At 37.4% G+C, this 25314-nt stretch overlaps 1 long non-coding RNA gene and 1 other non-coding gene across 2 annotated transcripts; both read right to left on the reverse strand.

Moving 5' to 3' along the window:
• Positions 1–1727: 1727 nt before the first annotated feature.
• Positions 1728–1849, reverse strand: Gm22031. Its single transcript, XR_003951709.1, has one exon. It is a non-coding gene; the product is annotated as a U6atac minor spliceosomal RNA (small nuclear RNA).
• A 7976-nt stretch (positions 1850–9825) lies between these two features.
• Gm41255 lies at positions 9826–13358 on the reverse strand. Its single transcript, XR_875001.1, has 3 exons — positions 13323–13358; positions 10046–10187; positions 9826–9867 (listed from the first exon to the last, which is right to left on the reverse strand). It is a non-coding gene; the product is annotated as a predicted gene, 41255 (long non-coding RNA).
• Between the last annotated feature and the right edge of the window lie 11956 nt (positions 13359–25314).

The following is a 25314-nucleotide window of genomic DNA, read 5'->3' on the forward strand; positions in this document are numbered from 1 at the left end:
TTATCATCCACAGAAAACAAGTGAGACAGGGGCTGTCCCATGTTCTTTGGGTATCGAGAAATTACTGTTTTATGGCTGCACTAAAACAGACCTGAATATACAAATTACCTATTATGGGGGGCAAGCTCAATTTTTTTTTTTTATCTCATCAACTGAATCTCTCATGAGATCCATGGTCTGCTGACTCACTGTCGCCAACATGAAGCAGAAAAGACTGGATTTTTCTGACAAGTCACAGTAAACAGTTAGGGAGATGGGAAGCAGAGAAACAGGGTAAGGAGGATTCTCACAATTATCTTAACAGGAACTCAAAGACTGACCCTTCCCCTGAATGTGCCTCGTAGCTGATATGACTCCTGTTAAATAATAACTAAAGTAAAAGGCAGAGAGTCTAACAGGGAATTGGCCTATGGTTCCCAGTAGCCTAGGCGAAGTGTTGCAATGAAAAGCAAACATGTTGAAACTCAGCTCTTCTATGCTAAGCCATAAAAGATAACTGAGGGTTTATGCCTTATGAATGCCATATGCTCAGACAGTCTTATATATTTTTTCTGGATAAATTTTACTTAGATAATTTTTTGGATGAATAATGCATAAAATTCCAGCTACTTGTTTTCTGACGAATGCTACTTACTCCCAGTCTGAGCCCATCAAGAGTGACCTACCAATTATGTGCAAGATCATGTAAGTTCTCTTGATTACTCAGACTTTGCATCTCCCTCAAACATCCAACATGGCTTGTCCACCCTCATGGTCAGTTGATATCACTAAAAGGATTGAAGAACTCAGGGATACCTGTAGACTCACCACTACCCACCCATCATACCTTCCACACCCTCCAGCATCGGTCTGCATATAATATTTCATTATGTCCATTATAGTAGTGTTTTTTTGTTTTTGTTTTGTTTTGTTTTGTTTTTTGCCTATGAAAACAAGATGCTTGTGATGTCAATCAGGGCCTTGACATTTTCCTCGTCTTCTGCTATTAGCTTTTGCTCCTTATCAATTCTCTGGAATTAGATGGAAATACAACTATGCTTGCTTTTGCTTTTAAACAGTGGTTCTCAACTTGTGGATCATGACTCCTTTGGGGGGGGGGTCTGTCACAAATCAGATATCTTGCATATCAGATATTTATATTATGATTCATAACAGTAGCAAAAATTACAGTTATGCAGTAGCAAAAAAAAAAATAATGTTTGGAGTCACCACAACATGATGAGCTGTATTAAAGGGTAGAAGCATTAAGAAGGTTGAGAACCACTGCTTTAAGAAAAATAGCATAGCACTCACCCCTCTCCCTCTCTTAACAGCAAAACTCCTTTCAAAGTTTTCCTACATTCATTATTTCCACCTCTTCTCCACATGTTCTTTTTGCATTCCACCCAGGGTTTCCCTCTATAAAATCCTCTGAAATTTTGTGACAGCCTGATAAATCCTATTATCAACTCTCTGTCCTCATCTCTTCTTTTTCTAGACGATTAGAATTTTCCAGTAGTTCTTTGAGTGGTTCATGGGAATTTTGATCATATTTACCCTAACCCAAACTCTTCTCAGATTTACTCCCCTTCCTTACCCACCCAACTTTGTGTTATTATTATTATTATTATTATTATTATTATTATTGTTAGTAGTAGTAGTAGTATTTATTATTATTCTTTAACTTTCTTTTACCTGTGAAAGCAAGACTCTTGTGAACAAGCTCTTGTCAATGAGGGACTTGCTGTTTAAGTGGCTAGATGTTGCAAAGTGTGTGGCAATGCTTTAACCCTATAGAAGGTGTTAGGCCCAGTGGTACTTTCTGTCCTTATAAGGGAGGTGCTAAGCTTTCTCTCCTTTCATACAACACCCTGGTCCTCATGTTACAAGCAGCATTTGAAGAGTTGATTACTCTCAACTTCTTGAGATTCCTTCTCTTCTAGAAAATGAGAGACATCCAGATGCCTCTGGGGACTCTCAGTCTGGCAAAGCTGTATCAGCCAATCAGAAGAAGCTAGCTTTCCAATAGGATCAGTTTTGAGGGAGGAAGCCACCACTGTGGAATCTGTCTGGCCCCACCTTGTCATACTTAGGCTAGAGGAGGAATTTCCTGCTTTCTTTTCTCTGCTTCTTCCTGTGGAGACCAGAGAACACGTCCCACAAATCCTCTGCTACTTCACGTTTTGTGAGATTTTTTTTTCCCTCAATAAAACTTGCAACTTAACAATTCACTGTTAAATATACCCTTGGGTCTCTTTGGGCTCCAAGAGTTCCCTCATCTTAGTTTTTTTTTTTTTTTTTTTTTTTTCTCCTACTGGAATATCCTTTAATTATTTGCTTTAATTTTTTCTCTTAGTCTCATGATTAGACACCTCTATTGAATATCATTATGCAGCATGGCAGCCAGGAAGCAGATCAGTGACTTGCTCAGCCATCATCAGAAGAATTTCCTCCTGCAGCAGATGGGAATAAAGAGAGACCCATAGCCAGGCATTATACAGAGAGTGAGGGACTTTGAAATACCCAGCCCTTTCCCTCTCCATCAAATTGTGTGTCTCAATCAAATCCTTCCCCTTAGGGCTCAAAGAAACCTGTGGAAGATGAGGTGGAAAGAGTGAAGAGACAGAGGGAGTGGATAACACCAAGAAAACAAGGACCTCTCAATCAGCATGATCTTTGTACTTGTGAACTCACAGCGACTGAGGCAGCATGTTCAGGGCCTGCATGGGTCTGCACCAGATGCAGTACTAGAGTTGAAAGAAGTGAACACATGTCCCCATCCCTAGATGCAACCTCCAATTGATAATTACTTGCAAATAAAAATTTAGTTTGCCCTAAGAGACTCTTACTGGGGAAATAAACTATGTTTAAGTGTAGGCTGCAAGCACAGCAGTTGATGGCCAACAGAAAATGAACTCGATTGCATCTTATGGAGATTTCTTGTCTCATAATGTTGTATCAGCACTTTTCTGTTTTATCTGTTTGTTTTTAATCTTTGTTTCATTTTAGTATATATTTTCTCTCTGTTTACCCGGCACATTCTTTGCTCTATCCTGAATGAATAACCTGGTTTCTGCATTCCTTTGTTTGTTTTGTTCTATTCCAATGTGTTAGGTTTATTTTTCCAGATATACTTAATTTTATTACTCTCCTCTAGAAGACTGTTATTGTTGTTGTTTTTTAATTGTTTTTTATTTCAAGACAGTGTTGCTCTGTCTAACAATCCTGTCTGTCCTAGAAATCATTTATAGACCAGGTTGCCTTTAAACTCACAAAGGTCACTTGCCTCTGTCTCCCTAGTGCTGGAATTAGTGGCACGCATCATTCTTGGCTATTTTCTAGTGAGAGACAAAAAAGGAAGTTTGTCGATATGGGAGGGGAGGTAAAGCAGAATTATGAGGAGCAGAGGCAGGGAAAGCTATAAAGTGATACATTATGCGAGAAAAAAATCCATTTTCAGTAAAAGAAAAAATATATTGTTATCCTAAAAAGGAAGAAAAGAATGAGGTGTGACAAATGGAATAGTGGGGACATTTTACATCCATGGGTGGTATCTACTTAGGTATGTTAGAAGTCATTCCATTGTACAACTACCTGTTCTTGTTTTGATATGTATTTTGCCTTTCTCTATATATATTTTTATAGTATCTCAAACCAGTCATTATAGAGATTATGTTTAATCTTCACAATGGAAATAATGAAGTGCACCTTATATTAATGCTAATGATTACTAAAAAGCGACATGTGTATGTGGCTGCAAGTCTATAAAGTAGTGAATTAATTCTACTTTGTTGCTTCATCTTTATCCCTTTAAGGCAGCCTTGCTCATGTTTCACATTTTCCACCTGCATGTAAATAGCTAATGGGATACTTAAAAAAGATTTATGTATGTATGTATGTATGTATGTATGTATGTATGTATTGTATATAAGTACACTGCCTCTGTCTTCAGACAGACCAGAAGAGGGCATCAGATCCCATTACAGATAGTCAGTGCTCTTAACCACTGAACCATCTAGTCCCGCTAATGGGTTTTAAGGAGGATTCTGCTATGACAGGCTAAAATGTTGGTAAGCCAGGAAAGCATTAACCAGGGATTCTAAGTATCTTACAACAAGAGAAACTGGTATTTTAAGATGATGCTCAATACGAAGGCTGACAAATACATATGATTAAAAGAAAAAAATTATGGATGTATATGCATGCACAATGTTAACATTCACTTAAATCTATTATTATCATTATTAGTGTGTGTGGATGTGTGTGTGTATGATGTGCATGTAGGAGATGTGGGGTGTGTGTGTGTGTGTGTGTGTGTGTGTGTGTGTGTATGATGTGCATGTATGAGAGTACAGGTGTATGGCATGGCACACGTGTGAAGAACAGAGGACAACTTTGGGGTAGTCACTTCTATCTTTCTACTTTGGGTTCTGGGGACTGAACTCTTGAGTTTCCAGGCTTCCAAGGCAAGTACTTTACAAACTGAACCATGTTGCTGGACTTGTGCTAAAATTCTTGCATCTCAGATGGTACAAAACTGGGTAAGAAGTTCTTTTCCTATGTCCCTGTAATCATCCTTGTCTTTTTATTAGAAGGTTCTTCTCACTCTTTTGTGATTTTTTTTCTTTCTTTGTTTGCTTGCTTGTTTTTGTTATTTTGGGTTTTTTTTTTTTTTTTTGCAGTTACAAATTTCATAAATAAAATTAGTTTAATTTAAATTCTTGTGAAAGAATTCATTCATTGTCTTCTCAGTTTTATTAACATTTCTTATAGAATTTGAGACTCTATTTTAGAGAATTCCTACACTTTATTATTTTCATTTTAATAGTAACATGCATTTTCCAAACACTTAAAGGAATTACTAAACTTTTCCATCTCTGGTTTCCTAGTTTCATTGCTTGGTGGAGGCTATGGAAGCAGAAGCCTTCTCTCTGCTATTTCCTTTCCCAGACCCTTCTCTCACTCTCATATCTACAGTACCTTTCCAAAATCTTTGAGAGTGCTGTTTTGAGTCCCATTGTTTAGAGAATATATGTATTATTCTGCATTTCTGTCTTTTATTTAATGAGCATCGTCATCGTCATCGTCATCATCATCATTAATTGAGTCACATTGTGGATCCAGGAAAGATTTTGTTTTTCTGCTATTTCTACACCCTTCATCTTGATTTGCCATTAAGATCACCTTTTTTTTGTCTTTAACCTACATTATAATTAGTGTTCATCTCTTAGATTCACTCTCACCCTTATTCTGTCTGTGTTTCTCAGGATGTCAACTTTTATTGTTAAAGAATTCCATACATGCATATAATATAATTTGACCAACTCTAGCACCATTCCCTCTAGCCCCTGCTACAACTTTTTCCTTCCAGGTTCATGGGATCTTTCTTTACAAAACAAAACAAACAAACAAACAAACAAATAACCATGGAGTCTGGTTAGTGCTACAAGCATGTGTACGGGTGTAGGAGCAAGTTTTACGGCCTACATTTCTCAGTGTTGAGGTATTTATTTGCCCTGTTATTTCCTAGAGGCCTTAGAACAAATTGGGCATCCTTCTACTAAAAATGCTCCTGTTGGGTAGAATTTCTCCTATAGCCTACTAGCAAAGGAAAAAAAATGCAATTTAAACATTATATAAATGAAACCCTTATAATTTATGATACTTTCTGTTCACCATCCAGTGAGGCACTCTCCTAGAGAATAGCCTGAGGAAGTTATTTAGAAGATGTCCATACAGAAGCCTTCCCTTACTTGGTGGCATAAACTAAATCATGAGCAGGTAGAGCTGAAGAAAGACTGTCCTATACAGAGGAACTATAAAGCAGACAACTTTGGGTGTTTTGAAAAGAATGAGTGTCCTGTGGAAAATGAATGAGTGGAAAAAGACAAAGATAAAACGAGCAATCCCATTAGCGGTCTATTGAAGTCATTGCCAAAAAAATATATGGGTTCACCGCAGCGGCGTGTTATACCTCATAGACTCTGGTGACTTACTGGACATGGACGCTTCCTTGAAAAAGTGAGCCATTTACACATACATGAAGAACAGACCTCAGAACAGCCATGACGTAAGCCAGGAAGTCGTTGGAGATTTTAAGAAAGAGATTTTCACATGCAGGAGAGGAATTGTAGAGGTATAATTTGAGCGTGGTAAACATGTCAATATTTAATACTAGGTAATCTTTGGATAAAGGATTCAAATGGTGAATGTAAAGACGACCTAAGCTCATTCCTCTAGGAATCTTAGCATTTAGAGGCCAGGAAAGGAAGCAGACAAACATTACTCATTGGAGGTTTCTAAGAGCAGAAGGCAAATAAGTAATATTTACGTCAATATCTACTAAACTGTCAGAGGTAAAAAAAAAAGTTGTTTATTCATTGAGATTAGATAAATTAAGATACAAAAGCATCCTGTAGTAAATAAGAAATGTTTTCAGTAAGTAGCTCAGAGAAAAAGGTCAAATAGGTGACATAATGCTGAACTCTGGTATAGCTAAATGGAAAAGGGTAGAAAACATTATCTGTCATTTTTATCACATGTAAGACTATTTTTGTTATTGGAAAATCAAACATGTGAAAAGACCTTTTAAAGCCACAGGAGGAAGGAAGCCAGGGAAAAGTGCCAGAAGATGGCTTTCACGCGGTATCCTGGAGTGTGTTTTAGACTTTGACTCATATGCATCATCACTTTCCAAATAATTTAAAAATCAATAAAAATTAAGCAACAGTCTTATTTACAAAAGTCTCCATTTTAATAGCATGTGTAGGAATAAACTTTTGTAGGAAAGGGACGAGTTTTTCTGAGGACACTTCATTCAAGTGTTATCACCAAACTCAGAGAAATAAAGCTGGTGCCCAAACCAGAAGTGTCAACATGGCTGATTGACATTCATGGTGCTAAAGGTACGCTGCCTGCTACCAGAAGTAAAAGCAATCATGAATATCACCCAGCTATATACCCTGCAGCCTACATTCTCAACCTACCTCCAAGATGTACTGGTTCAACAATGTCACCAAATGTCATGGGAGTAACCGACCATTTTCTGATTGGATTTAAGGCCCACTCCACAAGATGGAATCCATGCCTGACACTGTTCAGGCAAAGAACCTGAGACTAGATAGATCAGGGACCTAGAGAAAACCTGATGCTTTTATTCTGCTAAAGGAACAAAGCAATAAAATGATTTATTGCTATAGCCATATACCCCTCCCCTCCCCTCCCCTCCGCTCCCCTCATTTACAAATTACTCATTTGTCATCAGAGAAGCTTCATCTTCCAGTAGATGAGAAACAACACAGAGATCCAAAATTGGACAATGAGAGGAGAGTAAGAGAATGTGGAGCAGTCTGTCTCAAATGGGATGTCTTTATCAAAACCCCTCTCCTAAAGGCCCAGATATCTACGTGGAAGAGGATGTAGAAAAATCGTTAGGAGCCAGAGGTGGTAGATGCCTGACACCAGACCAACAAAAAAGTGCCTTTAATCAATTTTTACTACGATTTCTTGTTACCTTCTATTTCATGTAAAAAGCAGACTATTCAAGATATACAGAGGCATATTGACATGTGATCTACCCTGACAATTAAAACTGAGAAGAAAATAAAGATATACAGTATTATAATTCAGGATTTAACTGCCTCCTATTTTAGAGCTATTCTCAACCCTTTCAGACACTCATCATTTGTGTTCTGCAGCTTCATTCTTCCCACCAATCATCTTTAGTTTGGATGTAACCCAATGGTAGAACACATTTTTACTTACTTTCATTGGAAACATCTGGTTCTTGGCAATGTTTTTCGAAATACTGACCATGGACTATTTGTATCAGACACATTTAAGAGGCTTAATGTAAAGACAAAGATTTCTGGACTTCACTTCATAGGAATTAAGTCCAAATAGGTTGGGTTGGGATCCAGATTTACACATAGATGAAGTGATTCTCAAGGTATATGATCTAGATTGAATTTTTGACATGAACATATTATTTCAGAAAGACCATGATTTCCATATCAGAAGTCATCTCAGCCATTCTCTTAACTGTTTAACTGAACAATTTCTGTGAACCAGGCATTGGAAAAGGTAGTAAGGATAATACTGGTCTGCCTTTATGCTATTTTAAGGTTAATAGGAGAAAGAGACATCAAAGAACAGCCTAAATAAATAAAATTAAAACTTGATATTAGTAAATAGTATTTAAGTACAGATATAATACAAGGAAGATACACTTTAAACAAAAAGAAGATCAGTATGTACTAGGATATAATGGGAGGTATCCCATTCTAGGCATAAAGAATGTCATATGATAAGACCTGTAGCCTACCAGTGTGTAGGACCGAGACACCAGTAGAAATGTAACTGAGGTGAAGGAAAGGATAAAGTGAGGAGCCCACCCACCTAGGGTTGGTAAAATATTTTTAGACACTATCACAGATCGCAAAACTCAGTCTGTAGAAGAAGATTTATTTTGCTAGAGAGGTGCAGCTAATAAATACTGCAGAGAGGTTAAAAGATTTGCCATCCTGTTCTACCCCTAGCTAGCTGTGATACAATATAAGCTGTTTGTCCTTCATTAGTTTCAGTCTTTTACAGGTAAGTTACAGCTTACCTGCAGACTATGAGTAATGCACATTGCTGTTCTGGTAAGAACAAAGATGAGGGAGAGAGATGTAAATATTCCTTGAAACATTTTACTCACCACAGATACCCAGGGTTACTGAAGTTTTACTGTAGGATTTTATTTGTTTCAGTGTTCGTTGTTACCCAAACAGGAAGTTATCCGTTCAGAACGGATCATCTGGAGCTCAGCTCTTGGTCCTCTCTTCTGCTAGACTTTACCCACAGACAGTCCTTCTTCTTGCTCCTCCTTCTGCCTCGATATCACTTTTCCCTATTCTTCCTCATCTTCTTCCTTCTCCTCTTCACCTCCTATTTCCTGTTCTTCTTTCTCCCTCCTCCTGCTCCTTTCCTTTCCTCTATTCCTTGTTGCCTTCTTCTTATCTTTCTCCAATTCCTCCTTCTTTATCTCTTTCTTTGTATTCTAGGCTATTCTCTATTTTTTGTCACAGGCTAGCCTCAAACTCACTATGTAACCAAACAAGTTTTCGAACTCCCGATCTTACAGAGTCTACTCAAACGTTGAGATTATCAGTATCTGCCACCACACTAGATTAATGTGGTGCAGAGGTTGAACCCAGCATTTTCATGTGTTCTAGGCAAGCACTCTAACAACTTGAATAGACCATCACTCCCTCTTATCCCTTGTTTAAAATTATTCTCCCTATGTTTACTCTATATTTTATTATGGTTCATGAGATTTGGGTGAGTACATTTCCATTTTTTCTTAGAAATCAGATGTATGTATGTTCCCTGAATTAAGATCTCCCTATTTTTATATTTCTATCTTTTTTTTTATTTAAACTAAAGGAGTAGTTGAAAGAGACTAATCTAGAACTCAACAACTAAAAATACACATAAACACTTGAAAGACTGGGTTACTAAGACTTGAAAGTCTTAGTAAGTATTTTGTTTATGTCAGTCAACTTCAATACCATAAGAGTGCCCCCTTGGTCTATGTTCTGATTGGTCCGCTTGTCTTTTGAAACATTCTCAGCAGTTTGGTGGTTTACCTATCTGTCATCATTTATTTTATTCCAGCCATCTTCACCATCCCACAAAGTCTGAACTTGGCTTATTTTCCCTGGATATTCCAGTTCAGACAGTACTTACTGTAAACTATATGTTTGGGGAAGAGGTAAGCTGTCATAAGAAGGATATTCTTTTACATTATCTTGAGTCCAATCACAAAGCAACTAGTGAATCTCTAAAGCCATTAAAAAGCAACATCTTCTCTTATATTTCTTCTTTTACAGCCTTTGAAGTATATGACTGAAATTAGAGCAATCATAGACAAGGTGTAAGATATGTGAGTAAGTTAGTAGACAGTTCAGATTATGCTTCCAAGGTCTCTGCACAGCAAAAACAGCCCAAACTTTCTATTCAATGTCAGTCTTGATCTTCAACCCCTTTCCCTAGCTCATATATCTCACAATTGCTGGGGACTTACCCTCCCAGGTCTGTTCTGGTCCAGTGCAAGGCACAATTCCTTGGCTCTCCTAGCTCTCAGAGATCCCATTGAAGTGAATATGCAAATATCTCGGTTTAGAAGCATCCTAATTAATCCACAAATGCTTGTCATATGTTTCCCCCTAATATTGGGAAAAACAAAGATGTTTAGAAATAGCCTCATCTATGCAAGGGAAAACATGAACATGTTAAAATACACAGTAGTCCCAGTTTATCTGGATAAGAAAATTAATTTTACTTCACCAGTATCATAACTAAAATCAGTGTGAGCCAGGACTTCAAATTAAAACAAAGAAAATGCAAGCAAACAAAAAAATACAAAGTAAACAATGGAGGAATTAGACAGTAGCTCTGAAAGAAAATATTTTTCATTCTATATCAGTTTAACCTAGAAGGTATTAATACTAAATATACTCTGCATTTTACAAGGTCACATGCCTTTGGATCTTGACTCCAGCTTAAAACTGGATCCTGTGACTTCTGGACTCTGAGTTGCCACATTATTCTGAAGCACAATTTGTGTTTAAAAATAAAACTGAGAGGGTTAGAGAGATGACTCAGTGGTTAACAGATGTGGCTGCTTTTCCAGAAAACTGGAGTTTGATTCCCAGCACTGATATGGTAGATTATCTGTAACTCAAATCCTAGGAGATTTGATGCTATCTTCAGGCCAGCAAGGGTATTAAATGCTTGTGATACATAGACATGCATGCAGACAAAACACTTATACATGTAAAAATTAATTAATTAGAAATAAAATCATGCAGGAAGAAGCATTGGCTCAGAACATAAAACTTCATATTTTGTTTCATTGCCCATTTGTCTTTGTTCTGTTTTAGTATTTATTTTTTCATTTTTAGTTTTTATTACATATATATCATTCTAATTATTTCAGTATGTAAACTTTTGTAGTTGCTGTGTTACCAGGTTATTGTAAGAGTCTATGATTTGCCAAGGAATGGTACTCAGACTCAAATAGTATGTAAAGAGCAAAGAGTGTTTTATTCTGGAGAAGTCCAGTATGCTGGGGTCTACAATCTCCCAAATGGAGGTTCCCAAGTGAGCTTGCAGGCCTCATTTAAAGCACATTAAGGGAATTCTGGGGAGGGGTAGGTGACCTCTATCTTAATCTGTTGGCTCTATCTCTAGGGACATTCCAGAACCATTTCTCGAGTGTGAGGGGATGGAAACTGTTGCCAGAGAAGTCTGAAAACTGTTGCTAAGAAAGTCTGTAAACTGCTGCTAAGCCATCTCTGACATTCCTCATATGGCGAGGGTAAGCCAGTCAAGTCCGGTGTGATGTTCTGGATGTGGAAACTAGAGGACAATCATGCTACACATATGAGGATGGGTGAGATAGCAAGGTGACTTCAGGTTGATGGAACTGGAATGCTAAGGGTGATTTGCTTTCTGCTGTCTCAAATCTACATAGATCTTGAAAACTAAAAATCAGCAGAGAAATATAAAACTAAATGGTGCCACAGATCAACAGGATTTAACAGATATTTCTTGGATATTCCACCGAATAGATAGGAAACACATACTCTTTTTTTTAAATTTTTTATTAGGTATTTTCCTCATTTACATTTCCAATGCTATCCCAAAAGTCTTCCACACATACCGACTAGGCCATCTTTTGATACATATGCAGCTAGAGACAAGAGCTCCAGGGTACTGGTTAGTTCATTTTGTTGTTCCACCTATAGGGTTGCAGTTCCCTTTTGTTCCTTGGGTGCTTTCTCTAACTCCTCCATTGGGGGCCCTGTGTTCCATCCAATAGCTGACTGTGAGCATCCACTTGTGTGTTTGCTAGGCCCTGGCATAGTCTCACAAGAGACAGCTATATCTGGGTCCTTTCAGCAAAATCTTGCTAGTGTATGCAATGGTGTCAGCGTTTGGAAGCTGATTATGGGATGGATCCCTGGATGGCAATCACTAGTTGGTCCATCCTTTCGTCACAGCTCCAAATTTTGTCTCTGTAACCCCACTCTTTTTAGAAGCATGTGGAACCTTCTCAAAAATCATTTCCTCTCCATTTCTTCCCCAAACCCTCCCATGTACCCCCTTACTTTCTTTCAAATCTATTGCCTCTACTTCTTTCTCTTTAATTGTTTATATGTTCATACATATATGAACAGTTATATACATATAATATCATATATATGACCATATATAGAGAAGATAAATAGATAGATAGATAGATAGATAGATAGATAGATAGATAGATAGATAAATATGGATAGATAGATGCATATTCCTAAGTATAACTTACTGACTCTGTATAATGTTGCTTCTGTGGGTATGTTTTCAGGACAACAGCTTTGCTACTGGGATCTACAATAATTTTTGTTATTGGCAAAGGCAACAAACTGAATTTTTCTTTTACCCTAGGAAAGTGATTGCCTCATCACTGATGAAAAGAAATCCAGGCTACTAGTGGCATAGAGCAGTGGGTAAAATGGTCCATTGGGAAAATTTTTTCTAATGAGTCTGGGGAGTAGAGAACATCATGAAGAATTAACAACCCCAAGAAACAAGAGTACGGAGAATGTCAGAAAATACACACTGATTAGAGACCAGTCAGTGAACTTTTGATAAATAGTGGACCACTGAAGAAAGAAAGAAAGAAAGAGAGAGAGAGAGAGAGAGAGAGAGAGAGAGAGAGAGAGAGAGAGAGAGAGAAGGAAGGAAGGAAGGAAGGAAGGAAGGAAGGAAGGAAGGAAGGAAGGAAGGAAGGAAAGAGAAAGAAATGTAAATCCTAAAATGAAATAAAAATGGAAACACAAGTATTGGAACATCTAGGACAGAACCAAGGCAACACTGAAGGGGAAGTTTATATCCCTAAGCATTTTGGACGTACAATAACAATCTAGAAAAATAAGAATATATCAAAACAAGCATAGTAGGTAGCAAGAAACAGTATAGACAATAAACAAACAAATAGATAATAACAAGTAAATAGCAGAAATTAATGAAATAGGGGCTCAATTCATCAAATTAAACAAGTAATGGGGTGTTTGAAAAAATAGCAAGATTTATAAACCCTTAACCAAACTAAAAATGACAGAAGACTCAAATCAACAGAGTTTGAGATGTAAACGGACTATTTGCAAGAGAGTCCAATGAAAACTACATCATTAAGGCATACTTCACATATTCTCTAGAGCTAGAAATTTTGAAATAAATAAATTTATAATTACATATGACTATCAAAGTGAAGACATGGAGCATAAGCAATTTAATTAGATAATACTGACCAGTGGTGTTGAGGTCATTTCCCCACAAAGAAGCGCCATGAACTGGAAGAATTCATCACTGGATTCTTTTAAGAAAGGATGGATAAAATCACCTTTAAACCTTCCAAGAAAGAACCAATTCTTCTTTCTTCCAATTGTTCCACGATATCGAAAGGGCATGAGCAACACTAAACTACATCTACAAAGCCAGGGTTTCCCTGACAAACCTGGACAAAGAAAGGCACACCTAGTAAAGGAAACTACAGGCAAGTGTCTTTAATGAATATAGATTCACAAAGTCTTAGGAAGAAAACCCTGACAAACCAAATTCAAAAACACATTAAAGTGACCAAATTAGTTTGATCTTAGGGATACAAGCTTGTTTCCAATATACATAAACCAAAACATGTAATATACTATATATATATACTTGAGAACAGAAATCACATAGTCATCTTAATAGATACAGAAAAGGCATGTTCAACGTGTTCAACGTGCCTCCTGATAAATTCTCAAAGAAAACAGAAATATGCAAAAATACCTCAACATAGTAAAGGCTTTATTTGACAAACATACAGTTACTATTACAGTAAATAGGTAGACACCTAATTTTGTCAGCCAGAGAAAAGGTGGTTAATTTAACAAATATTGTTGACAAAACTGAATATATACCTGACAGGGAATTAAGTTAGACTCATGTCTCTGACCCTTTACAAAAGTCACCACAAAGTGGATCAAAGAGCTCAGTTTAAATTCCAAAATGCTGAAACTTCCAGAGGGAACATAGGGAAAATTCTTCAAGATGACAATATGAACAAAACGTTCTGAATAGAATAGTAGTTCATGAAACAGCTTCAAGAATTAACCAATGGAATCACATCAAATACTTACTAATGGGGAGACAGTCTAAGAAATATGTCATGTGAAGGTTTGTAATGGAATAGCATACTGCATAATAAACTGTAATTTGACTGCCATTCTTGAATAGGAGTGATTCATCCATATTGAAGATTTATTGTAGCGAGTATCTTTCTTCTATCGTCAGCTTAACTAGTATCCCAAACTCTGTAGCTTCCTTCATGTCAAGATTTGTATGCTTCCCATTCCCTTTTACATTATGGAATGAATAACAGTTCTCTGTGTTGTAAGCCACTCATAGGAAGCAATAATTCAACATCAGGATTGGATCGAGTTCTTTTTTCAGCATTTCGTCTTCCTTTTTTTCATTGACAACAATTTTTATAATACTTAGAACTATATAGGTCTGTGTGAAATCAATCAGATATCATTAAAATTTTCTTCGTATGTGCTATAGGCCCTTTTTGATTTTTTTTTTGTTCATCTCATTTTTTAAAAATAACTCCCATCACTCTATCCTAATTCTTCATAGTGGCTCTTATGAATGGGAAATGCCTGAGCGGTACAGAATAACCATTATCAATTTTCTATGTTTGCAGCGCCTATTTTTCAATTCATTTCCAGGTCATCAGTTCTCATAGATTCTCATTGTCAACAGCAATAGTGGAATTTATACAAAGGTTTAATCAAGCAAAGGAGAAAATGATGCAGTCAGGAGACAGTAAATCTGAGATGCGCGAGGCTGCTGCCAGCACACATGCTGCATTGTGTTCTGATACTCATTTTGCTTAAGCAATAATGATTGAAATATGGCAGAGGAAATATACAACCAGCAATAATCATTTCTTATCATTGTCAAGTAATATGTACTGTATATAACTATATGTACTTTCATACAATTGGCAACCCAGCAGCACCACAAGCACGTGATCTTTACATTGTGATGTGATGTCATGTTGGCTGTGACACCATTAGGTGATACTGATGTCAACTCCATTGTAACATTAGGAGACAACATTCATAAAGGGTCTACTGTTGATGGAAATATCTTTATGTGGCACAGAATTATATGTCTAAGTCAGGAATGAATACACTAATGTAAAGTATCAAGCATCAAATATTTGAGGGTTTGTGGCTCTGTGGTGTTTGTTATAACCATTCACTGCTATTGCTTAAGTGTATCTGTGGCTAAAGATAATATGTAAATAATCATGATCATACTTTAAGGAGATTTACTTACACAAACAAGGAACTATGTTGGAGTTTTTGTTGTATAGTTTGATTTCTTTTGATATAAATACAATAATGACCCCTGGAGTATAAAAACGGAGGGTTAGTGAGAAAACAAATTGGTAAAATCTTAATGAGTCTACTGTGGTTATTTTCTTAGCCTTTGTAAATGTTCTATCATATGAAAAATATATAAAGTGGAAAAGCTAGGAAATAATGACAGAAATTCTTTGCTCTATTTTGCAACTCTTCTGTAAGTCAAAATTATTTTGTAAAAAGTAAATCTCCAAACTCGATCACATATTTATATAACCCATACAAAATCAAATGGAACTGAAGTTGATGAGAGAGAGAGAGAGAGAGAGAGAGAAGAAGAAGAAGAAGAAGAAGAAGAAGAAGAAGAAGAAGAAGAAGAAGAAGAAGGAGGAGGAGGAGGAGGAGGAGGAGGAGGAGGAGGAGGAGGAGGAAGAGGAGGAGGAGGAGGAGGAGGAGGAGGAGGAAGAGGAGGAGGAGGAAGGGGTTGCTGAAGATGTATTTAAACTTGACCAGATGTGTAACATTTGCATAGTTGGTGAGCTTTGAAAAAAACCTACAGGTTTATTTGTTTTTGCTTTGTTTGTTTGCTTCTTGTTTTTTTTTTTTTTGTTATGTTTTTTTTTCTGGACTGGTCCCTTGTGAGTAGACACTACATCTGTCTTGTGTAGCATTGTGCTTCTAATAGCGATAAATGTATCTCCCATGGGTTGCTGTTCAGCACACACACACACAAATTTCCATACTATTTATTTTGTTTTGATTTTATTTTATTTTGTTTTGTTTTTTGTTTTTTTGTTGTTTTGTTTTTGAGACCAGGTCATGCTATGCAACCCTGGCTGGCCTGTGACTCACTAACATCCAGCAACTTGCCATTGAACTTGCTGAGAGTCTCCTGCCTCTATCTCCCTGAGCTCTCTCATGTTGGGTTTACAGCCATGACCTGCCATCTCCCCTATAATTATTTCTAAGGAGAATAAGTGAACATGTGAATGAACAGGTACAAGTCACTGTGTTAACTGGCATAGTCAATCAAAGCAGATTTCTGCCTATAAAGTGTTCAGTTATCTAGTCTTAAGCACATTGAACATCCCTAGGAGGCTGATTTCTGTAACATACTGTTAGAGGTCTTAAAGTCAAGGGCTTCTGGGTTGATAAAAAGATTGACTAGCAAATGAAGTACAATGCAAATGATTCCTTAAAGAGTAAGGAAACTATGAAAATACAAAAAAGTGTGTTCATGGCTGCCAGTCACAGTGAAGACTGTTTTTATTTACCCTGCTGGCCAAGAGAGTGGTGGGATTAACACCAGGAGAAGCAGACATAGACAAAAGAGAGTTGGGATGGGGAGAGTGGTCCAAGTTGTAGAACAGTGTATGGTAGAAACTTACACTAGTTATCAGTCCTTCGAAATGAATTTTGAAATTAACAAACATGAGAATTTCCTGGTAAGAGTTTAACTGGGATTACAGAAATGAGGGAAGATAGTTCAAGAATGAGGGTTGGTCAACAGGGTCAAAGAACAAGCTGCAATGTGGGAATTGAGTTTGGCAATCAGAGTTGTTGCTGACCGCACTGGGAATAACTTTGGAGCAGTGGAATGAGGCACAAGTGCAAGGTGGTTCAGTAGAGCGGGCAACATGTCTAGCCTTGTCCTTAAAAAAATTGAGGGATGGATGGAGTTTCAAAAAAGTGTGCCTATTCTCTTCTTTTGATTTGGTTTTGTTTTCAGCAGAAAGGCACAGAGCAATCTCATGGAATGAGAAGGAGCTGGCAACATAACTTAGTCCTAGGCATAGCAGTTGTTTTCAGCAGCAAATGTGCTAAGTATGGAAAGGGTTCCTTCATAAATGAAGCATAGGAAAGTGAGTGTACTAGCCACTCCGACTAATCAAATTTAAATAAACTTGGTTCATAAATACACAATTCACTAACACTCTCATCTTTCTGTGCTGTTTTCATGTCTCCCTAGTTTTGTTTTGTTTCGTTTCGTTTCGTTTCGTTTCGTTTCGTTTCGTTTCGTTTCGTTTCGTTTCGTTTCGTTTCGTTTCATTTCATTTCATTTCTGTTTGAAAATGCAATATAAGAGGCTGCAGTGGTGGCTCAGTGGTTTAGAGTACTGGCTGCTCTTCCAGAGGGCTGGGATTCAATTTTTGACACTCACATGGGTAGTTTACAACTATCTATAACACCAGCACAGAGACACTCGTCTGCTATCTAAGGGCAGTTGACACACATAGTCCACTGACATATGTGCAGGCAAAACACCCACAAACTGACAAAATAAAATATTTTAAATAAAAAAAAAACTTTGTGTAGCCCAGGCTGGCCTCAAACTCGTGATCCTCCTGCCTCTGCCTCCTTCAGCAAATCCTACCGGCTTGTGCCACCACTAGGTGGAACAACAGTATGAACTAACCAATACCCCCCGAAGCTCGTGTCTCTAGCTGCATATGAATCAGAAGATGGCCTAGTTGGCCATCAATGGAAAGAGAAGCCCATTGGTTGTGCAAACTTTATATGCCTCAGTACAGGGGAACGCCAGGGCCAAGAAGTGGGAGTGGGTGGGTAGGGGAGCAGGTTGGGGACTTTTGGGATAGCATTGAAAATGTAAATGTAATAAATACCCAATTAAAAAAACTTTGTTTTTTATTAGATATTTTCTTCATTTACATTTCCAATGTTATCCCCAAAGCCCCCTGTATCCTCCCCCCGCCCTGCTCCCCAACCCACCCACTCTGCTTCCTGGCCTTGGCATTCCCCTGTACTGGGGCATATGATCTTCACAATACCAAGAGCCTCTCCTCCCATTGATGGCCGACTAGGCCATCCTCTGCTACATATGCAACTAGAGACACACCTCTGAGGGGTACTGGTTAGTTCACATTGTTGTTCCTCCTATAAGGTTGCAGAACCCCCTCCCCCAAAAAACTTTCATAAATAAAAATTTTTACATCTTAGTGAAAATATATTAGTAAACATTTGAGGGAGGGAAGTGTACATGTGTTTTGAAGGGAAGGAAACATGATAGTACCCATGATTTACAGTAGATGGGGGGGGGGGCATACGTTGTAAGCTTAGAAGAAGATGAGGTAGAGACCATCTTCCCTTTTCAAATTTTTAAAGTTGTTTAAATCAGATAAAAAAAATCCTTAGGGGAAATTAATTACCAAATTCCAGAGGGGTTAAAACTTTAATATATGTGTTATATATATTAAACACAATAATATTTATATATTTATATAACATATATGTAATATATGTAATATTTATAAATATAATAATATATTTCTCTATTTTTCTTTTTTGCATTCATTGCCTGTGGCCTTATCCTTCAATTATATCCCCAACGTCCAACAGGAGAGCATGTGATAAGTACATGCTCTTCTGAGACTCAAGACTTAGGTTTCCAGTGGCTCTAAACACCTAAAGTATTTGAGATACCTGAACATTCCCAAGACACTTTAAAAGGCTGAGTCAATCATGGCAAATACTCTGTAACCAGTGTGAATCTTCTCAAGTAGATAGTCATGGATTGAAAGTTATGTTTCTCTTACTCAATATCCAAGGCAATGCTAATATTTCAACATGACTGTCACTGGAGCTGGCAAGAGAATAAAGCCACTAAAATGGATTTCTAAAGAACGAAAGTCGCTGAAATAAATTGTCATTCAGTTGATTAAGAAACAAGCCTTCAGTATCCAGCACTGACTATATCCCGGGCAGATAAGTTCTTGACATCAAAAGATTCAAACAAAACTAATTTCTGGTAACAATATGCTCTGCCCTAGTGAATAAAATGAGGAAGTCACTACAAAATGGGAAATCATAACTTTCCAAGATGTGTGTGTAGGAATTATTCCGCTAAAGGGAACTTGTTCTCTAACTTGGGGAATAGTCTATAGTGCCTCTAGCCATGGGTGAGACACAAAGACAACAGCTCCATACACTGCAATAAATGACAGGGAGACTTGAAGGGGAATGTCAATAAATATCAAGGTTACTTCCCAGTATAGTCTAGTATCCATGTTGGTAGAAAGGTCCTAACTGTGATTACTCTGTTGCAGAGATAGTTATATAAGAAGAACATATTAGAAATTACTGTAAGTTCTCTAAGAGTGGCCAAAAAGCGGGAGAGTTCATGAAAATGTCTTGAAAATACAGTAATGGAAACATAAAGAAGTTGTGAGGTATTTCAATGAAAGTTTATCATCGTTTGTTTCTATTCCTTCAGTCCTTTCGGGCCAGCTACTGTTACTTCCCAGATTTCCTGTTATGTCACACTCAGATAACCATGTTGACTTCCTTTTTTCCATACTTATAGATTTATTATATATTTTCTTTATTTATATTTCAAATGTTATCCCCTTTCCTAGTTTCCCCCTGAAAATCCCCTATCCTCTACCTCCTCCATCTGCTCCCCAATCCACCCACTCCTGACTTCTTAACCAACATTTTTTTATTTCAAAATAATAGTAATTTTATTTCAGAATATCATACCCAACTACCATGTTTTTATCATTGTAAACTCTTGTCCCATCAACTTCTTGTATGTCACACCCACTCCCTCTTAAATTCATGATGTTTCCTATTTTAATTATTATTGTTACACATACACAAGTATATGTATATGTATATGTATATATATACACACACACAAGTATGTATGTGTATGTATGTATGTATGTATGTATGTATGTATGTATGTATGTAATTATGTATTTATATATTACATAACCAGCTGAGTCCCTTTAGTGTTACTCTTATGTTTAATTGTTCAGTTTATGGTTGGCCACTTGGAACTGAGTAAACTATCAGATTTTTCCCTAGAGAAGATTGACTGTCCCTTTGTTTGTAGCCATTAATTGTCTGGAGCTCTTCTTCTTGGGGTGGATCCTTGTGAGATTTCTCCCATTCATATTGGCACATCAAGTGGTGTAGTCTTTGTTCAGGTCTTCCTTATGCAAGCAGATTGCTGAGATATCTTGGATGCAGCTTCCTGATATACATGAAAGACACTATCTGCAACAGAAATTCTGGTCCTCTGGCTCTTACAGTCTTTCAACACCCTCTTCTATGATACTCCCTGAGATCTATGTGTAGTTATAGTGTGGTAAAATGTATCAGTTGTGATTAGAGACCCTGCAGAGAGATGATTTATGCATTTGAATCAATTATGGATTTCTGTATTAGCCTCCATCTGTTGGAAAATGAAGCTGCTTTGATGAGGGGTAAGAACTATACTTGTTGTGACTATACATATAAGTATGCATGCCTATATGAAGACCTAGAAAAAGAGTATGGAGGGAGCATACTTCGACATAATATAGGCTATATAGAACAAACACAGCACCATTCCATATGGAGAAAAACTTAGAGCAATCTCACTGAACTCAGATTTTTCTGAAGAGACAAGGTTATCAAGTGTGCCAACTCCTTTTCAATCTAGTGCTTGAAGAACTAGCTAGAACAGTAAGACAGTAGAAGAAAATTGTAATGATATAAATAGGGAAAGAAAAAAGGTTTTATCTACTTGCAGATGATATGATATTATACATAAAAAGATCCCCATAAGTCCACTGGAAGACTTCTAGTAGCCATCAACACTTACAGCAAAGCAGCAGTACACCAAATCAACTTACAAAAATCAGTAGCCTTTCTGTATACCAACAAAAAACACAATAAAAGGGAGATGAAGGAAGTGCTCCCAATCGTAATAGCCTTAAAAAAATCTAGTTCTATTCATTTGCCTCCAAATTTCATGATGTCCGTGTTTTCAATACCTGAGTAATATTCCATTGTATAAATGCCACCCACATTTTCTTTATCCATGATTCAGTTTAGGGGCCTCTAGGTTGTTTCCAGTTTCTGGCTATTATGAATATAGCAACTATGAACAGAGCTGAGCAAATGAACTTGTGGTATAGTGGAAAATCTTTTGGCTGTATGCCCAGGAGTGGTATGCATCCACCTTCTCTAGCCAGGCAGGATTTCCAATGAAAGGACATCAATCCACCCACAAAATCTTTGGCTCAAAATTTGTGCTGCCTACAAGATGTGCATGGATAAAGATGGAGCAGAGATTGAGGGAATGGTCAAACAATGACTGGTTCAACTTGAGACTCATCCCATGGGAGAGAGCCAACCCTTGACACTGTTAATGATGCTCTTCTATGCTTGTAGACAGGAGCCTAGCATAACTGTCCTCTGAGAGGGTTCATCAAGCAGCTGATGGAAACAGATGCAGAGACTCGTAGTCAAATGTTAGGCAGAGCTCAAGAAGTCTTGTGTAAGAGTGGGTAGGGGGTTGCATGGAGGGAGCTGGAGAGGTCAAGGACACCAGAAGAAAACCTACAGACTCAACTAACCTGGGCTCATCGGGGCTCACAGAGACTAAACTATCAATCAAAGAGTGTACGTGGGCTGGATGTAGGCCTGCCTACACATTTGTAGCAGATGTGAAGCTTGGTTATCACGTGGGTCTCCAAATAGTTGGAGCAGGGGCTGTCTATGACTTTGTTGCCTGACTTTGGACCCCCGTTCTTCTACCTGAGCTGCCTTGTCTGGCCTCAGTGGAGAGGATGCGCTTAGTCCTGCTGCTACTTGATGTATGTGTGTGAGCAGAGGAGGTACTCATAGTGTGTTTCTCCTCTGAAGAGAAGAGGAGGGAGCAATGAGGGGGCTTTGTGAGAGTGGGACTTTGAGGAGAGGAGGAAAGAGGCAGTGATCAGGCTGTAATGTGAGTAAATACATCAATTAATGAAAACAATCTAAGAATAACGCTAACAAAGGGGTGAAAGGCTTCTAAAACTAAATCTTGAAATCTCTGGAGGAAAGAGATTGAAGAAGACACTGGAAGATAGAAAGGCATTCCAAAATCATGAACTGGTAGAATCAATATTGTGAGAATAACCATTGTACCAAAAGCAATGGAGACAGCTACCTGTGGGGTCATAAGACCCCAGAGGAGAAGGCACTGTTGCCACATTTCTAAGCTAATTTTTAACTGCATTCTGACTCAATTTGGCTACAGTGATGGCTAGTGTCTTTTACTGACTCCACAGTGGAGCTTTTTGAATTTTCAATATTTTTCTATTTGTAAGAAGTACTTACTAGGGATAACATCCCCTTGTCTCTACTTAAAGTATGCTTTGCTGAGCTCCACATAGACTCTGACTGTTGCATCTGGCTACTTTCTTGCAGACTGGGGAACCACAATAATAAGACGCAAGCAGGAAAGGCCCTCATCCTTGCCAAGCACTGGTAGTGTGCATCAGGAAGCCTCATTAGGTCATGTGCTCAGATGGCCTCATCTATCATAGCACACTTAAAACTATGTTGTGCATTTATTCAAAATTCAGAATCAAACTTCCTCTTGCTCATTGTGTCTTTGAACTGAGACTAAGTTCTAAACAAGAGATTGCCACACTTCTTGATAGTTTTCTTATGTCTGTGTGTGTCCTGTAATTTTACTTATTTTTTGGCAAGACTACTTAAGTTTTCATATTTTATTGAGATAGGATGTCATGGTTCAGGTCAGTCTAGAACTCACTAACAATCAGAGTTGGTGATCCCCTTGTGGCTGCCTCTTAAAAGTGCTGATATGTCAGAAACTGAGCCAATCAACCTGCACTTTTATCTATTCTTTAATCTAAATAGCAGGCAGGTATTCTTAGCCATCTGTGAATCCTGTAGTACCACATCTTTTACTCTGCTACCATCAAATTACTTTTCCTCTTTTAACTTTAGAGTGTCCCACAGTTACTGAAGGAATTTCCCTATATTTCTGCCTACCAGTGGGCTTTTTTAACTTGCAAATGAAGTATTTGTCCTACAGTGATACTATTTGTAGATTCACTTGGGTGCTGTTTTGTATATTCCTGCAACACTTAAATGAATAGAAAATGAAAAAATTAACATGAGTATTATATAATGCACTTAAGACCAAGATGTGTGTTTGTGTCTGCGTGTGTGAGAGAAAGTGGAGTGGGGGCAAAGAAGGGATAAAGGAGGTGCCTTGTTTAGTCTGATTTTGATGTACATTGTCAGCACAATGGTTATTACATGTTGTGATGGTCTTTATATGCTTGACTCATGAAGTGGCACTATTTGGAGGTGTGACCCTGTTGGAGTAGGTGTGTCACTGTGGGTGTGGGCTATAATACCCTAGTCCTACCTGCCTAGAAGTCAGTCTTCCACTAGCAGCCTTCAGATGAAGATGTAGTACTCTCAGGTCTGACTACACCATGCCTGCCTAGATGTTGCCATACTCTGACCTTGATGATAATGGACTGAACCTCTGAACCTGTTAGCCATCTCCAATTAAATGGTGTCCCTTATAAGAGTTGCCTTGGTCATGGTGCCTGTTCATAGCAGTAAAGCCCTAACTAAGACATGTGCATAATTATTAAAAACTGAAATGTTTTTAATCTATGAAATTTAAGTAAGATATTAAAAGCTACAAATCCATATTTAGAAGATGTCATTATAGTGGGTGAAATAGAAAGCTTCCAGGTAAGATTGAGGTGCCATTGAGTGAAATGGTGCTTTGATCCTAAAGAGCCATTCATAAGAATTTACAGTTGCCTGACATGCATAAACGTTTTCAGACTCCCAGCCAAGAAAGAAGTAATACAAGATAGGTTTTCTCACATCAACTTAAGAAACATTGATTTGTACAGAACCACTAAAGATTTCATCATGACCTTTTTTTGTTTGTTTGTTTGTTGTTTGCAGATTACCATCTCTAATTTTAATTTACTTTTTAAAATTAATTTCCTGTTCATCAAATATGACTTCAGTTAAACTAGGAAGGTCACAATTTGATATGAGCATTAATATTTATAAAAAAGGAGCTATGACACATTACATATGTTTAGTCTCTGTATTAGAGATTCATAGGTGCATTAACGTTTAGGAAATAAATTCGTACATAAGGAATTTTAGAATTATTCCTTGTTCTGTAAGAACAGCCTTTCCCTTCTGCTCCACTAATAGCCAAACACACTCCCTGGGAAGCTGTACACAGAAAAATACCAACTTGAATCTAAAGGAATGGTGTGTTCTGTGCCTTCAAAAGGCTTCTGGCTTTAGGAAATGCTATAATTTCCAACCTTAAAGTCACATTTTTAGTTAAAAACATTTATTACAACAGAAAAAGCCCATTCTTTCAAAAATGTAGATATTAACATTTTGAATGCTCTTTCTAAAGAAAATGGAAAAACAATAGTACACATAAAATAAAATGTCAAATGTTATCGACCATCAATATTATAATCAACAAACAATATTATGCCATTTGGTATATTATAGGATTTTATGAGTATCCTTATATATATTCCATATGTTTCATTTAAAATTAAATTGGTGAGGCTTGTTTATTTGTTTTTGTTGCTGAGATGGTGTATTTCCATGAGGCTCAGGATCACTTGGAGTTGACCATGTATCTGAAGCTAGCCTTGCACTCATGTAAGTCCTATACCAGAGACACCCCCCAGCCCTGTGATTATAAGTGAATGCTGACAACCCAGATGTACTTTAATCATACTGTTATCACTGTCTATTTTTCTAGTAACACTTTATTTTATTACTTTCACTGCAGTAAGATCCAGTACGGTAAGATCCACTAAGATGTATGTAATAGCTGAAGATTTCTTGTAATAATAATTATAATGATGAGTTCAAACAGCAACTGAAAAGAGAGATGTCATAGTTTATTAGAGGCTCTAGAAATGTTCCTAAGTGATTGGTAAGTTTTGCTTTTTTATTAGGATTATTTCAAAAATTAAAAAAATTATCATATACACATACATACATATAAATATAATAGGGAATGTTCTGACCCAGGATTCAGGTGAGATCACCATTTTCACTCCAATGATTGTCTAAATCT

This window comes from Mus musculus, chromosome 15, assembly GCF_000001635.26.
Source record: "Mus musculus strain C57BL/6J chromosome 15, GRCm38.p6 C57BL/6J".
Classification (NCBI taxonomy): Eukaryota; Metazoa; Chordata; class Mammalia; order Rodentia; family Muridae; genus Mus; species Mus musculus.